We start from the raw sequence: 17,644 nt of genomic DNA, 5'->3' as shown, positions 1-17,644 counted from the left end.
CATAAAGATAGAATATCCCTGATAAAGGGTTTTACTACATGTGAGAATAGAGGACACAGGGGAGGAAGGGCAATGCTAGAAGGAAACATTTGAGTACAAGCCACAGCAGTTTGCTTTCCCTGAGATCCACCTCCACGGGCTTCTGCTTTGTATCTTTGCCTATTGCCTAACATTTATCAGGCTTTGAATCAAAAGGGGGCTTTTTATGTGGTCCGTAATAAGTAGAAGATGAAACAGTGTATATGACACTTGCAGTGTAATTGAGCAAAAGGTCATTACCTGAAAGCCACAGCTAGAGTGTCACCTTCTTTGGTGTCAGTTGAGATCATTGTCCTAAACTAATGCTGTGCCTTTTATCTTAAAAGGGTCATTTGAAACACTATAAAGTTAAATCATAAGTAAGGAAATGGTAACAGAGAGAGAAAATGCTGAAGGTTTTTAGTCAGGTAGAAGTTTTCCATTGCCCTTTTGACCTTATGCCTCATCTAACAGCACACCTTCTGGATTGCAGTCTTACTGTTACTTGCTAACTTTGCACAGTTCAATCCAGTTACATTTTTTTGCCTGCAATAGTAAATCAGAACAGCCTCTTCTGGCTTCAGTACAACCTTCTTACCTGCAGAAACAAAGCAAGGGTCATTGCTCCTGCTGTAAAACTACCGGGATGCTCTTCCTCAACTGCCACGCCTCTGGCCGGACTCTACTCAGCCACCTCCCAGTGCTTGATGACCTTCACTGCTCCTGCAGTTACAACAGCATGTAAGCCAATGTAGTCCAGTACATTTCAACATTATTTTATATTTTATAACTCATGACTCATTTTCTGGTTAATGTTTTAATTGTGGGATACTCACTATCATCGCTGTAGCTGGATGTACTTTTTTTATGACTTACCATCCAAATTTGAAAAGTGAAAGTATTTACAGTGCTTGTTTACTGCAGGCATGCTGAAAATTCTGAATGAAAAACTTTATCTGGACTCTTACATTTAACAAATTGTTTGCAAAGTGTTCTTCAGTTACAATACTGGAATAATTGACCTGGGACCAGGATGCTCATAAGCAGTTACTCTTGGGGTATATATGAAAAAACAAGCACCTCTCACTGTATTGTCTGTCCAAACTGAAGACATACTTTAACAGAAGGATAATGAACCATAAGTAGACAATGCTTACAGACTGGATTAAATCTTCATGTCACTAACAGGTTTTTAAAATTTTAACTTTTATAGATACAGCCACTGTTGTTTACACTGGTTATCTTGCTTCATGCCAGGAGCCACCAGGGAACAAATTTTATATGGGGCTAATTTTGCCATTCTAGTTATCTTGCCAACTCTACACTTGCTGTAATTGATCTGCTAGGGACAGTGGCAAGATAATAAGTCTAGCCTGCATTTGGAAATGACAGCAAATCAAACAGTGCTTCTTTGTACACAAATAAATAAATAAAACATAACATCAGCTGTGTCTCATTCTTTGTGCTATTTGATCAGCTGCAGTAAACACCTTCCAAGTAGCCGTAAAACAGGGATTATAACCTGCCTTGGGGTTACAGCATGTATTATTGACTTGGCGGGTACCAAGGGAGTTAGTTTTTGGTGGGATTTGAACCACCTAGTTCACTGGCAGTGCTAAAAAGCTAGAACACTGAGAGCTGAAACTCCCCAACACATAAAATAATTATGTAATTGTAAACTTTTTTCTTTTTTTTAAGTCGTCCAAAGCTAATATACACTGAAATGTTCCCTATATCTCCAAGGTAACTTAACTGTCATCATCCTTCATGTCGAACAAAACCAGCAAAACCTCTAGAGAGCAGGTGCCCCAATTAACAGATATTCAGCCTTTCATACACTGGATTGCCAAAACCAAAAAGAACAAGATCAAAATATTTATTTCATAATGGGATGATAGCGAATGTGACAGAGTCCAACAATAAAACAAAGTAGAAATGATATATTGCAGTAACTACAATAAACCTTGTTCCTTTAGACGGTAAGTTTAAAGGAAAGATTTAGACTTTCTGGTGCACATGTTCAAGCTGCGGCTATTAGCTCCATCATGTAAGAACTAGACCAGTGCTAGAAAGCTTAGCCATGGTACCTGGCAAGTTTTGCCATTGTTACTAATGGTAAAAAATGCATTAATCCATTTGAAAATGTCTCACTTTTGGACGCTGCACAGAGAAATTTAAACAATAGCAGCTCTAGAGAGCAATCCTTTCTTTGAGCTGACTAAAAAACCCTGCACACTCAGCCCTGCCAAGGGCTCGGTGCAGCTGCTCACCATTGTGCTGGCAGAGGTGACGGTGGCATTTTGACCTGTGTGTACTCATCAAGCTGCATTCTCTTCTGTTTTTACTTCCACAAGACCACAAAGCGCCCTCTTCTCACTCTGTTTTGGCAGTAGGGACAGAACTATAATGTAAAGGTAGAAACACAGAAATAGTCAGAGGGCACAGTTCAAAACCATGCTGGTGGCAGAGCCAACTGGAAACTCAGCCTCCTGGCAAGTGCAGCCACCTCAGCACAGTGACCAAAGAGCCAAGATGCAGAGGCACCTTGTGCCAATACCTCACACAGGCACTGGCTTGAGAGCTGAACCCTGCCTGGGGCAGTGACCACAGCCTCAGCCACTCAGGCACAGGGCTGGAAAGGTCAGGTAGCCCCATGGCCGCGTGGCCGCCAAGCAGTTGTCAGACTCTGCCCAGGACACCTGCCAGACATTAAACCTGTTATTAATCCTGACGGACATGTCGGGCCCAGCATATCACTGGGTTGCCAGTCAGCATTTGTACAAGACAAACAGACCCTCAGCATATGAAACAACAGCGTTACTGGAAGTTGTGGGGTTTTTTTGTTTTGTTTTATTCCCCCCCCTTCCCCTCCCTTCTCACTCTCTGAAGACAGTTATCTCATCTGGGTCCTGTGCCTCTGACATCCAGTCACCGCCTTTGCACTGATGCTCTTTCCTGGCACCTTATTAAAGGCCTATCAGGGCTTACTCTTTTATCAGGTCCACGATAAACTTACTTTTAATTGCAGTTGTCTTCTTCATTTACACAACTTGTGGGCTGCAGTTCTTTCATGCACTCTCGATTTCTGTTCCTTGGCACTGTGTACTTTGTTCTTCAGCAAATGAGCACTGAGTACCTGAAGCTAATGAAAATGTGTGTCGTATGCAGCTCTGTCTTTTGGGGTTGAGTGGATATAATCCAAGACATACTTTCTTCATGGAACAATTTTAAATAAGAATTCTCTTGCTGCAGCTTGTCCTCCTCTGTTGCCCTGCTTAGACTGAGGAAGAGAGAGGAAGACAGTAGGTACATTTAAATGCCATTATTTAGCAAAGGTGTAGCTCACTTACAACAAAGATAGATACATAAATGGAATAATTGTAATGTCCAAATGAAGCTGATATATATGAGTGTCTATATATACACAAATATAAAATTTAAAGTGATGTATTTCATTACCCTCTCCCACAAAAGAATAAGCTATTTTTTTAATTTGTTATTAAACAGCGAGTACTCATTAAAAGCTCAGTTCATTGGGAAAAAAAAAAAAAAAAAAAGTACAATGCAATTAAACTGTACTACAGACTAATTAATATGGGAATTGGGTGATTCAAATATCTTTAAAGGGATGGAAGTGGGGACCGTAGGCAGCATGGGCTTGTACTAGTCATCTTCATTAGCCCAGAAGATGGATTTTCTGCTACATATAGGTTTTGCTGAGGGCTCTATTGTTTCTTTGTTGTCGTTTTTTTTATAGTTTCAAAGTCTGGAAAAAAAATCTAATGCAGATCTTTACAAAATCTGGAAAAAATTCTTTAAGAAATAATTAAAAAAAGGGACTAGATTTAGATATTACTTATCCTCGTAACACATTCAGCTCTCACTTCTCCTGAGGAGACCCACTCTTGGCTCTCCACATCTTTCCTTTACACAAATACATTTGAAACAACTTAGAACTAGAAAGTATAATATAAGATTCTCAGCATGTTTAGCACCTCAGTCATGTAGTATCTTTTCCCTATGGGAGATCCCTGTTAGTTTGTTCTTACCAAAGGCTGCTGATTCAAGAACAATTCTTACGAGCTGTCCAATTTCTTGTGAGTCAGAAGATGTTTACCAGTTATAGAACAGACTTTTATGAAATGTATCTGGCTGCCTTTCTTGTAATTGAGATGAAAGAAGTATGCTGATTCTCTAAGGAAATGCCATTCAAGGAGCCTGCTAACATTTTATTTATTTATTTATTTATTAAACTCAGTCCAGAAGTTAACCGGTTTAGAAGTAGAATGTCACATGAGTCAAGACTGAAAACTTGACAAAGCCAGTTGCCTAGAAATCTTTGTCTTGTTATTTATCTTGATGGGAACATCATAAGTCTGACTACTCTGATTCCTGTCTTTTGCAGGTCAGTCAGTCATTATATCACATGACTTTACTGTTTGAAGCAGAAGAAAAGCCTAAGTCTAAGACTTTTTTAAGATCTGATGTTTCAATGACCTGAGATCTTGGAAATCCAATTGGCTGACATACTATTGCTTTATATCCAATATGTCATTTATACAACTGCTGCATTTACACCAAAGCATAAGACCATAAATCAGATCGCCTTTGAATCTCTAGTATTTTCCTCCCAGTTTGTAGAGCTGTAAATTACTCTGCAGGATGACAAACACTGATCTGACTGTTAGATCATTGTGTTATATAGCTGTGTTATGAAGCAAAACCCATTCACAGATACTCATTCATTTGAGAGAGATGTCACTGGCCTAACACAATGAGCTTCTTTCAAGCTCTCCCTTCCATTTCATTCCGTTATTTCTCTGTTAATAAATAAATAAAATCCCCATTGGATTATGGCTATAGGAGATGAAAGAACTCTTTTTTTTCATGTCAACATTGTGTAGTGCCGATGATGTCTGGCAACAGTCAAACCTGGCTCCAGCTTCTGTTCTGTTTTCCTTATTAGCATTTTGCTTGGCTGTCCCTGCCAGTCTCCTGGACATTTCTGAACTCTGTGAATTGTTGCAAATATTGCAACGTCCAAGTGTGAAATGAACTGCATGGAAACTCCTGGGATCCTGTTAACAGTGTATTAACAATAACCTCAAGTTCACAGGAAACAACAGGCACCTGTTCAAGGGGGAACATGTTCTTAAATTGACATTCAATTATCACTGCATATTTTAGCATTTTTTTTGCACCTTATCTAAGACCCACCATGAGCCTTGCAAGCCTGTTTACTAATTTAATACCAGTCTTCAGAAACCAAGACAAAAATGACTATAATAAGAATTGGAGTATACCAAAAACAGTGTTTAAAAATATTATATGGGGAAAAAAATGTATTTATTGCAATTATGGTTTACTCGACTATAAGTTCAGATGACATGCCTTATGTAAACCAGGTATTTAACCTTAATATTTACCTCTAAATTATTTAAATCACATACAAAATATTTGATTTTTTTATAATGGAAACTGTTACAAAATTACAACAAAGGAAATGGTAAATAGTACTCAGAAGTATTTCTCATAACAGTGGAGTACCTTAAACATTTAATAATTATAGTCCACATTTTCAGACTGGAAAACTAAAACTTTATGTCAGGAAGTATTTCAAAAAGTGTTATATGTTTTAAATCAATTCCCACATTATAAAGAAATGTGTATTACCAGTAGCCTACTATAAAATTAAACCACATCTATATTCAGTCAGCGGCACAGGAATGATGTGCAGGCCTTTAAAAATAAATAAATAAATAAATAAAAAGCTCTTACTCATCTGTACAATACTGGAGCTCTGAAGGAATACAGTCTCTGGATTGCTTAAATGCAGAACAATTCTTTTTTCCAATTCTAGAGAATTTTCATGAACTCACCAGGAGCTGACAGGAGGTCTGTGACTTAACCATTTTCATGTATACCTTCACTACATTTGCGTATCCCCTGCAACCATCCTGCAGGGCAGTGTACCTGCCCGTAAGAAGCTCTTTAAGAGGGCATTCTTGAACAGGAGGACGAATTACAGTGAAATACAGCAGCCTCTGCAGCTTGCTGCCACGTGGGCAGACCAAAGCCTGTCAATGAATGACTCCCAGGAGACCAGTGGTGTACTGAGACTGTGGACCTGTCTGATAGCAAACTGTTCATTAACATCTGAGTAAATCAATCAGACAGAGACTTGTTCATTCATTATAGTCCACGGGTCTGTCACGGGTACAGGTCTTCCCTGGCTCCAGAGTAGTTTTTTTTCTTCCTGTCCACTTGATAGCTTTGTCATCCAAACTTATCTGGCTTTTTCAGAGCTCATTTATAGTTTGATTTCTTCCAGCCTGATCTAAACTGTCTCTGATTAATGGTTAATGACTAATATCCCATTAACCGTAGTCTTACTCCTGAATATTTAACTACTTTGACAGTAGGATGGTGTATTTTCATTTTATGATTATACTAGACAAGTTTAACTTCTGAATTTAATCTAGAAGCCTCAAGATTTACATGTCTTTCTAGTCACAAACAGCTTTACTTAATCTTGAATCCTATCCTTCACACCCTTCATGACTGGGACACTAAATGATTTCATGTAATAAGCATTGCTAAGGACAAGTAGGTGAGAGAGAATTTGCCAGCACATGAATGAATAATATTGAGTACCTGATAACTGGATTGTCTCTTGTAGGCTGCATGGAATAACCTGACTCTGAAAATATTTTCAGGTTGCTCAGATAACAATTGGGAAGTAGACACATACTTATATATGTATTCACATATGGTGCATGTATGGTTTATCTCAAGCTTCTAAGAAACAAACAGGAAAGCCAGATAATATATCCTAATTTACCTCATAAACAGGTAGGTTACGTTATAAATATACCTATTATTTTATTAAAAAAAAAAATGTAAATAGCAGCTGAGGTATTTGTCAGGATGCATCCTCCTACTCCTGCAAAAACTATAACATTTTTTAATAATGAAAGAAATGCTGAAACAACTCTTAAGTGAAGACCCTTTTCTATCACAGTTTGGAACAATTTTTAGCAGGGACCTGTTACAGCTATAAAACATTAGGATAACCTAGAATAATACTGATCTGCTAATGTTAGGCCATAGGTACAACAATTGCATATACAGGCATGAGTGTTCATATGAGATGGGGGAAAAAAAAAAAAAGAAAAAAAAAAACACTTTTCTGACATGATTTTCATCTTGTAAGAGACTCTGTTTGGGAGGGCAATTAATCTCACGACAGACTTCTTCCCTTCAGTAATGACTATCAACACAATTTGGAAACAACAGGCTAAAAATATGCAACTTGATCTCTAGAGTTAAGTACATAAGGAGTTTTTATTCTTCTGGCCACTGGAAAGACCTAGAAATACATATACCAATAGACTGCACATCTTTTCTGATACATTCCTCTTTGATGTTTCTTCTCCTAATCTTCATGGATATTTTTTTCCCCCTTCACAAGTGATGCTCTAGTAATTATTTCCTGGTTTCTTGTTAGCATTTTAGTGCCATGTTCTCCCCTGAATCTGCATTCAGGCAAGTCACACTGACACCAACACCAAATTTATGAAGGGAAAATGTGTTTGCATTACTGCTAATTACTGTTAGTTGCCATTGTTTCCTGCATTAAATAACTTGTATTATCACCACTGCCTTGCTGCATGCTTGATCTCTTACCTCTATTACTCATCCCTGGGTTGACTTCTGCCTCTATCCCATTTCCAGGTTATGTCTTTGTTGGACCAAGTGATTATTTTTCAGTCAATGATCCAATTTAATCATAAAGTAAAACACCCCCAAACTTATTTACCACTGCCTTCATTTCAAATAGCTTAATCTGTCACTTTTAGATGGTGTTTTCTAACAGTACATCTCATTTTCCCCTTTCCTCTCACTTCTTTGCAGTCACGCCAGTTGTAATCTAACAATGAATGAGATTGATTAAATGGTTGGCTTGTGCATGAAACAGTCCCAAGTGGAAAAACACTTAATGGTGGTTAAATATTACACACTGCTGTATATACTACCTGAAAAATGAGCATGACTAACAGAGCAGTCAGAGCCTTTTGGAAATGCCTTTCTGGGCAGAATTGTGCAGATTTACTGACATATTTTGTCATGCCAGCTCTAATTAAGCTTGTCTAATCACTTCTCAGACAAGGGTTTCAGGATGAACATATAAATTCTCTAGGACATTATCTGCTGTAGGTGTATAACTGTCCTGTAGAATAGTAAGGAGGAAAGGTCCATAGAGAAAGTTAATACTTTTTCTTAGATTGTATAGGAAAAAGGACAAGCTTTTGGAGACATAACACTTTGCTAAAGATCAGTGAAGAATGATTTTATTGTATGTCCAAAAGCATGTCTGTTTGCAACTCCTCACCTGTCTCATCTGGTCAGAAAAAAGACTTATGAACCTTCCACATCTCATATCCTTCCATCTTTGCAGCAACTGATACATCTAAAGTAAAGAAAAGTAGCTGACAAACACACTTCTCTTTATTTGGGTCTGCTTGTGGCAAACCAAAAGGGATCTAAAGGAAATTAAACAGTTCCTGCTCATATACCATCTCACCCTGAGAAATCTTTAACTCTTTTCTGCAGAATAGAACAGCTCTGACAGGTTGTGTCTCCCCAAATTGCCATAAACTGGTGTGGAGGGCACACTGCTGCTAGAGATTAGATGTAAGGTGCTTATATTCTCCCAAGGAAAGAAATTCTGTGTTTAACATCTCACTTCGAGGGACCCTTTCCTTCATCTACTGTGTATCTTTTACATTGCTTGATCTGTAGGTAGGCTCTGAGGACACCCACAAGTCAGCTCTTGCACAGCCTTGCCAAGAATGAGGGCAGCTCTAAAGAAAACTGTCAGTGCTTGAGGAATTTTAACCTGGCAAGAGGTGGCAGCTGCAGACTGCAGCAGTTGAGAGGTACCTTTACTGCAAGTTTGAACTCGGGCACATAATTGTCATGAAAATATGACATTGTTTCCTGGGGATCTGCACAAAATTACATAGAATTATCCTCTATGGAACTCTACTTTTAAGTGCAAGTGGTATTGGTTTTGAGGTAATAACTACCAAGAATAAGCTCATTATCTCCTACTTGCTGTTGTTCATACTAATGCTGCCGCCACGCTTCACTGTGCATCTCACCAAGTCTATAATCTTGTGGCTATTTGATCAAAGTGGACAAACCAGGGTTAAAAAGTACAGTACTTAATGTGAGAAATACTGGGAGGAGGAACCAGGATCCAAAATAAATTCTCCTTTGCAAATTCACATGCTAATTTAAATTGGTAAAAAGGCCATAGCCCTATTCTCAAGGGTTCAATAGGGAACAAAATCGTGCTGCAGGTAGAATTTAATTATCACATGGCTTTAAATGGTTATTGCTTGAAAGGTGAGTGCCAGAACTAGTTAGGTTCCTAACTTATACTAAAAGGAAAAAAGAAATTGTAAAAAAAAAAAAAAAAAAAAAAAGGACTACAGTAATGTCTGTAAAGTGCATACATTCAATAGTAAAAGGTTTCTATCGTACATAGTTACTATAATTTAGTCCGTGTCATTACTTGAATGTAGACATTGTGTATATTTTGCTTGGCTTTTCTAATTTAAATATCTTTTAAATGTTGGAACTTTAATTTGTCAGGGAAAAACAAAATATTCACAAAATACATACTATTCTGATTGAACAGATAACAAAGACAAAGCATTCCAACCTCTAATCATATTCAGCATTTTTGTGTTCTTTTGTTTTAAATGTAGAAACACTTTGAAATAATTCCATAACAAAGCTTGATGAAAGTAGCAATTAAAAAGGAATCGATCTGATCGTTTCCTTCACTAAAGCTTTAGTTCCCCATCTTGATTAGGCAAATATTGAAAACAATAAACATTTTTCACTAAAGTGAGTCTTTAATATGGACTAAAAAGAGTGCACTGTGTGTTACATTTTCCACAGAAGACTGGCTCTCACATTAGCGTTTGCTATTAGCGTATTTCACGTCACTCCATCATACTGTCTTTCACTCAAATCCTACATTTGTTGGAGCAGATGGAAAGTTAGTTTAAATTAATTGAAAGCATGCTGTGCACAGCTTGTGGTACCAAGAACACGCAAAGAAGAAAGGAAGATACATCAATTTCCTTTGTAAGATACCTATAATTGTGAGAAGAGATCTCTTAAGAAATCATCAAGATATTATGCTCCTATTTTCTTCCATTTTTTTCTTTCTTTTTACCTTTCTTTTTTTCTTCCCCCTAGAGTAAGTTATATTACTTAGAGTGCTTTGATTTTAAAAAGAGAAGAGGTAGTGAAACTGGCTGGACACACACCATTTGAAAAATAAATTCTGTCTGTGATGGATCAAAATAAAATGGCACACAAAGTTAGTACATACTTACTGTTTCTGCAGCCTGTCTGCAGTTCTCACTAACGCTGACAAGCTTTAGGAGGTGAGTTACCTTTTCACCTACTTTAGTAAATATTTGTTCCCATTACTGGGTCCTCAGCTTTTCTTCTGCCATAACTGAAAATCTAGTTGTCTTCTCTGTTTTCTAAACCAACTGCCAATTTGATTAACACCTATATTCTTTGCTTGCCTGGAATTGCAATGGGCAAACTCATTGGCTTCTTTAGCAATCAGTATGTGGTGATTCTTCGGTACTTTTACAGTTCAAATCAGGTTCAGAACTATCACCATATAAACCATTTAATAAACAGTAGCTTTTTGACCAAAAAGTAGTGGATTTTTTGTTGTTGTTAATTTGGCCTTTTTTTTTTTTTTCTCTTTAAAATAAAACGTTCCAAGTACTTGTTTCATAGTGGTCTAAAATGTGAGGGCAGGAGGAAGCATGTACTCAGAAATGAAATGTTTCTAAGATGGATGGCATCTGTTTTTTTTTTTTTTTTTTTTGTATGTTCTGTTCTGCTAAGAAGGTTGCAGTGGGGAGGATGGGAGGAGGCTTTGTGCTTACATCTCCCTGACCCAGGCCAAGGTGAGACCCTCGGGCAAGAACAGGAGTTGTTACTTCTTGTAAAGCAACCGAAAGTGCAAAAATCAATAAGGAAAAGCAGATTCTGGAGTACAAGGTGGGAAAACAGGCAGAAAACAAGAAACCTGCAACACAAGTGTGTTGGTGTTGGTAGGGAACAGATGCAGAGTTAAGCTTTAGAGGTGATGGAAAGAAGAGAGCACCAAATCCCAGAAGGACTTAAAGTGGAACATGCTGTGAACAGGGAATGCACTGAAATTTGTTGGACTGAGAGAGACCTCAAGGGTCCTGCACAAAGAGAGTGGCAAGGTGAGAGGTTGTCAGTTTAATCTGCATTGCTGAGTTTTCTCTGTTTCAAATGTTGGTGTTATGGTTTGCATTCAGATTTAAAAGCTTGCCTTTTGGATTTTAGATCCTTTGGCTATCCTTGGCATCTCTATCTATTTACTTATCTAGAAGTTCAAAGAAACCAAATAACATTCCACGTTTTTGTCAAAACTCAGCAAAGTAATTTTTCATTAATCTTTGGGGAAAATATTACAGGCATTTTCCCCTCCCCCTTCTGACTCCCAGTATTCTACCTTTTTGTTGCAGGCCTTATTTCTGCTAGTCTGAACACATTTGACCACCTTCACTACCTGCAGATTAAGTACAACTCTAGTAACTGCAAATAAAAAAGATGAAATAATGCAAAACTTTCTCAATCCTACCTCTGTGGCTTCATCCTCCTCCTTTCCTTCAGTTATTGCAGCTGAGTCTATATTCTCTTTTGGCAATCCTCCAGAAATATTTGCTTCTTGTATTAGATATTCCTGAAATTCAATTGTGCTCTTGTAAGACTTCATATATATATTTTTAGTCTCATTGACTATTTCTTCCTCAACTATCTCCATATATCCTCATTCTTCCCCAGATTTTTATTAAAATTCTTTATGATCATTATCTGCTTTTAGTTTTGTCCTTTAGATCACAGTATCTATGGAAATTTCTTTACTTTTTTTTTCTGTATTGTACAGATTCATGACCATCCGATCCAGCATTTTTTCTCATTTTTTTTAAAAAACTTTATCCCAAACAGGATCACAAGTCTTTCCTTGTACTATTTAATTCTCAACAAAATGACATTTCTTCCTGTGTGCCAAACTCCTCGATTCATAAGCAAGTATGCATAACCATAATGCAAGGGAAAATTTGGCTCCGAGACCAGAACTTCTCTTGAGCACGACAGATGTCTTAGTTCATATTAACAAGGCTCTTTGGAAATTCAGGGGATTGTATAGGTAATCATTGTTTGATTAATAATTTACAACACCAACAGGACAGAAATGAAAATTGGAGAATGACAATCTCAAAGCAGCTGTATGCCTGTCAAATATGTAAATTTTTTACCCTACTTCCTCTGTTGGGGCACTGCTTAACCCCATGTTGAGTTGCCTTTCTAGAACACAACCCCTACAACATTCATGAATACTTAGATAGTGATAAAGAAACAAGGAATGAGTGAGAATTAACTTTGCACCTCCTATAGTCACTTGAAGATTAATTTGCCTAAAAACTAATTAGCTGACATTCCACAAGCAGAGAAGCCCAAATAAAATGCAAGAACAACAACAAAAAAAAAGACCCACCCTCAGAATTTTTTGCATCTTCAAATTCACAAATTCATATACAAACAAACCTCCTGCTTCTGGAAAAAAAAAAAAAGAATAATATATTAAATAATTAAAAAGAGTTTTTTGTTTTAAGAAGTAAATGAAACTATGATGCAGCTGAGATGCAATCTCTTAGCCCTTTCATTGACATCTGCAAGAAAAGTAAATGTCATTACATGAAACTTCTTTCTGAAGATAAAAGTATAATCTAGTTTTAAGATTACAGGGATTTAGATAGCTACAGGCATGTGGATCTGTTTCACTGACTCTGCCACTTAATGTCAAAGCCCTAGCTTAACAGCAGCCAAGTCATTAGTTAGTGCTAGTTATTAGGAAGAGTAAGTAAAATAAGTCAGCAATTGTGTCACTGAGCCAATGATGTAATTAGCACCTTAGTTTGGAGGCAATTCTTTTCCCATCAGAGGAAGAAAATTAGGCAAGAGGAAGTTCCCTGCATAGAAGGATTCACTCCTAAGGCTATGAACCAGTGCTGGGCACAAATGCCAAATCTGCTGAAAGTTGAGAGGAAAAGAGGATGAGTAGAATCCAGAATTCTAATTAAAGAGAATAAGTGTTTTAGAAGCTATCAGAGCTTTTAATAGTTATTGTAGCATAAAGCCAAGACAAACATTCTGAAATAGATTCTAGTTAAGGGGTGGAGAATGATTTTGACATTTCTCAAATCTTACCCAGGATACTCCAAGATTAGTGGAAATTTAAGTTCTCAAACCAGGGCACTTCAAGGAAGCCAATAGAATGCAGACCTTTTTTAAGCAAAAAGATCAATATTTTTCATTTTTTCAGTGAACTCTTCCAAATCATTCTCATAAAATTAGACAAAACATTCTAAAGTAGGCTGACTGAATAAAAATATAATATTGAGCATTAACTGAGAATACTGAGAACACAGTAAAACTATTTTTTTAAAACAATCAGAGGAAGAGTGAAATACATTTTGGTGCTAAGGTTTTGAACATGAATACATTTTGCCAAATCTTTCTATATTTAAACCCCTATAGTATCATGACTGTACTGAATAAAATTACTAGTATCTATCACACACAAAAAAAGGAAATTCAGTCTTTCCTTGAGCAGTTCAAAAAGATAGGGAATCCAGAGCTTCCCTATGCAGTGTTCACCTTACAATTAAAAAAATATATATTTTACTTTACAATTCTCTGTGTTTAACTCATGTGTAGTTCCTGTTATCTCCTCTGTTTGTGAAGACACTTGTATGAACCTGCTGTGCTTTTCCCTGACTAAATTATTTCTATGTGGAAAAAAGACTGTTGTCAATCTTCTTTACATTCTACTTATTACCTTTAGTTCTTTCTATCATTTTAGGGCCTTTTTTTTTTTTTTTTTTATTCTCTCTTTCTCTATAAACTCGCCATAAACCTTGTGGTTTGGACTATGTAAAACTTAGCCCCTGGCCTCCTCACTGGCAGAGCAGCACAAGAAGCTGAAAAGACTGGACTTATTAGTAGCACTGCTCTGCAACAAGCAAAACATTGGGGTGATTCCAGCATTATTCTCATCCTAAATCCAAAACATAGAACTGTACCGGCTCCATCGAAGAAAATTAACTCCATCCCAGCTGAAATCAGGACAAACCTAAAGAAACAATACAGATGCCAAGACTAAACTGGGTTCTTTGGTATCAACCTCTGCAGTACTGAGTTCCAGAGAGGATCCAGCTCCATACAAGACAGAATTCCCCACTTTCAGTTTTACAGCAAAACCACGCAGCTACGCGAATATGACTTTATTGTGATTGAGTGCAGACAGGCCTCCAAATTCAACAAAACAGAGCATGTGACCACAGCAAAAGAGAGGATGAGAAAGAAAACCAATGAGAGAACAAGCTTGGCAGTAGCAGTTTAGATGTTTGATGTTGATTTTATTGTTCTCTGGAGTTATTAGGAGAACATTTAATGTTTTTAGCTGCCTTTTAGTGAAATATTAACAGCTGGAAATACAGGGGGTGAACCACCATCTTGCAGTCAGCTGGCACTTGACAGCTCAGCAGTGGTCCATAGAGTGAAATTTTGGAAGCTCTATTCTGTACAATTGCTGTTATTTATTAGCTCTATAGTCATCTGAGGTCTTTTCAGCAGAGAAGAGGGTATCTGATGCAATTCAACAGCACAACTATAGTAAGGTGAATGAGGAAATTTTATAAATGCTGCTGCTTTATCCAAAGAGATCTGATATTTCAAGTCCTGTCCAATTCCACAGTTGCCAGGGTAACAGGTTTGCATTTCTAATTGCCCCAGAGAGCCCGTGAGATTGTACAATAAGCAATCACCTACCACTGTCTCGCTAAACCATCAAGCTTTGGATATATGCAACTGGTTTCATCTGTGAAATCAGTGGGGCTTCCTGCCAAATATAGTAACGATTCTCATGTCACATGTCCCTGAGTAAAGTTAAGAAGAAATGTTCAATTAAATTGTGCACCAGGTCCTGCTCTTTTGATATCAGCTCTGTGCAAATGATTTGCCTTTCTGTTTGTTTAAAAAAAAAAAGTCAGAAGCTTTATCATGCAGCCCCTTTATGCATTGAACTCAAATGTTATGAGCTTTGTCTGCATATTATGTTAATTGAATTTATCTCATTTTTATGAAATATACCACACACATCCCAGGATAGGTGCAATTATCAATTTTAAACCTGCTTTAAAAAATAGAGGGGGGAGGTGGTGGTGGGGAACAACATAAAGGTGGAAAGACTGCTGTGAAGCTGTCATTACTGAAACAATGCAAAGACTACTAGAATGGGAAGGTGTCGTGAAAATATATTTACTTACTTCTTTGAAGGCAGTTACTTTAGTGTTTTTCCTCAAGAAAAATACAGCTTCTGGCTATCTATGAAGTTGTTACATCTGAACAAGCTTTACAAAATCACGAGCAGAGCTTCTCCCTTTTACAGATGAACTCTCTCTTCCTCTCTCATTATTATTTGTTCCTCAAAGAGGAATTCATAAAATTTAAAACAGTTCCAGAGAACTGAACTCTGGAAAGGGAATGTTACCTTGTAAGTTTAGTGCCACCCAAAACAACCTGCTCCTAAGCATGAAAGAGGTCAGGCTGACAGTCCACATCTGTCACTTATCAGGACACCAAAAACTCAGGCAACCTCATCATCACTGATAGCAAAATAGCATAATCAAAAGAAAGAAAAAGCAAAGATTTTCCATAAAAATAGGAATGTTAGAGACCTCTCCTACACATCATTATGCAGTGCATTCATGGGGATTTTAACAAGTATTTGCCATAGATGTTTTCTCAGTTTGAGTCCCTCATATTTATCTTCCTGTAAACATGTAGCTGTGTTACAAAAATCATCATAAATGATCATATTCTAAAAAATAAAAAAATAAATAAAAAATTAAAAAAAAAGAATTGCCTCTTGCCCATTTTTTATTTTGTTTCTGCCAGCTTTAAAAAAGTAAAAAAATAATAATAATAAAAAAAAAAAGTAAAAAGGGAATGGCTATCAGAGCAATCAGTGTTTCAGCTTGTTGGTATAAACTAAATTTCATCTTCAAACTGAAAAGGGTAAAACCTTTAGCTATTTAGGGAGGAAAAATAGCAGCAGGAGATTGAGCATCCAATCAAAATAGCTTGAAACTGGATTGTCAAGATGCCTATTACAGATCCCTCATAAAAGACCTACAAATCAAAACTTACCAGCAATGAATAGTAGCTAATAATTTGAGCATTTAAAGTATCTAACCGGACTAAAGTCTGTCTCTAGATATACTACCTGTAAGTAACTTCTCAATTCAGTATTATTATAGTTTCCCTACTGAATTGTTCAGGTTTTTTTTTTTTTGTTTTTTTTTTTTTTTTTTTTTTTTTTTTTCTTTAAAAAGGGCCTCAAATGATTCATGTGTGGAGGGAGGGGGAAAACAAAATTGTTTAAGGCAGTATTCAGTAGAAATTATTCCAACAGTTTTATACTCAGCCCAGTAGTACCTTTGCTTGAGGCAGAGATAACCTTCACCAAGTCTTTCCAAATTAGGTAGGATATAATACCTTCCCTGATACTGTCGATAGAGTACTGTACGGTACATGCATATGAAAATGGTGCAGGGCTACAAAAGGTAAAATATAAAAATCCAACATAAGGAAACAAGGCAAGAGCACTTATCTTCCAGGAGCAGAGACTAATCTTTGGGGGAATTAGCTCGGGCCATTGCTGTCAGGGTGCTCTGCTGCTGAGTTACATAGGTAACAATAATTCATTTTTTAATGGCTAGAGACCTACAGTGTAATTCCACACTAAAATCTACCCTAAAATTTATTAAAGAATTTCAGTGTGTTGGAGCTATATATCGAGATGAGATCCAATCTTCATTAACTCTCAGGAGGTATTGCTGCAGGACGGCATTGACGCTGAGCCCTCAAAGCACTGGGTATTCTTGCTTCACACGTTCACTTACTTTGCCCAGGGGTCTGATCCTGCTGCACATGTCGGTGTCTAACTTCAGACAATTTAGTAGAGACCTCAAATGTCCCTTCTAGGGACAAGCTCTATCCCACTCTGATCAGAAGACAGCTCATGGTTAGGAATGAGTGTTTAAAAAACAAAATAAAGCCCTTTATAGAGGTGTTCAGAAAAGCCTCATAAACCCTAATTACTTCTAAGAGGGAATGTGAAAATTTATTAAAAAGACAGTGTCTGTGTTTGCAATAGCAGGAGACATTAACGAAGGACTCAGGAAGGCCTTTTTAATTGTTACATTCAAAAACTTGCTATGGGCAAAAACAAAAAATACCTCAGACACGGGCACAAGAATTTATTGCTACTCCAATTAAAATCAAGCTAAAGATATGACTAGCCCAGTTAAAATGTCACCTGCACAACAATGCAAGCTGTTTGACTAAAGGAGAAGGAATTAATAACATAATTAAAGGTGTAACATGTAGAATATGCTATTTAATAACTTTTATCTGGGCTCCT

The 17,644-nt window shown here is 37.1% G+C and overlaps 1 long non-coding RNA gene across 1 annotated transcript; it reads right to left on the bottom strand.

Annotated features, from left to right (window-relative positions):
• Positions 1-616: 616 nt before the first annotated feature.
• Positions 617-12,094, bottom strand: LOC137861674 (uncharacterized). The gene is made up of 4 exons (XR_011099780.1): positions 11,735-12,094; positions 3,035-3,298; positions 2,289-2,419; positions 617-741 (listed from the first exon to the last, which is right to left on the bottom strand). It is a non-coding gene; the product is annotated as an uncharacterized lncRNA (long non-coding RNA).
• Between the last annotated feature and the right edge of the window lie 5,550 nt (positions 12,095-17,644).

Source organism: Anas acuta, chromosome 10 (genome assembly GCF_963932015.1).
Source record: "Anas acuta chromosome 10, bAnaAcu1.1, whole genome shotgun sequence".
In the NCBI taxonomy this organism is placed as follows: domain Eukaryota; kingdom Metazoa; phylum Chordata; class Aves; order Anseriformes; family Anatidae; genus Anas; species Anas acuta.
This window is presented reverse-complemented; position numbering and strand designations above follow the sequence as displayed.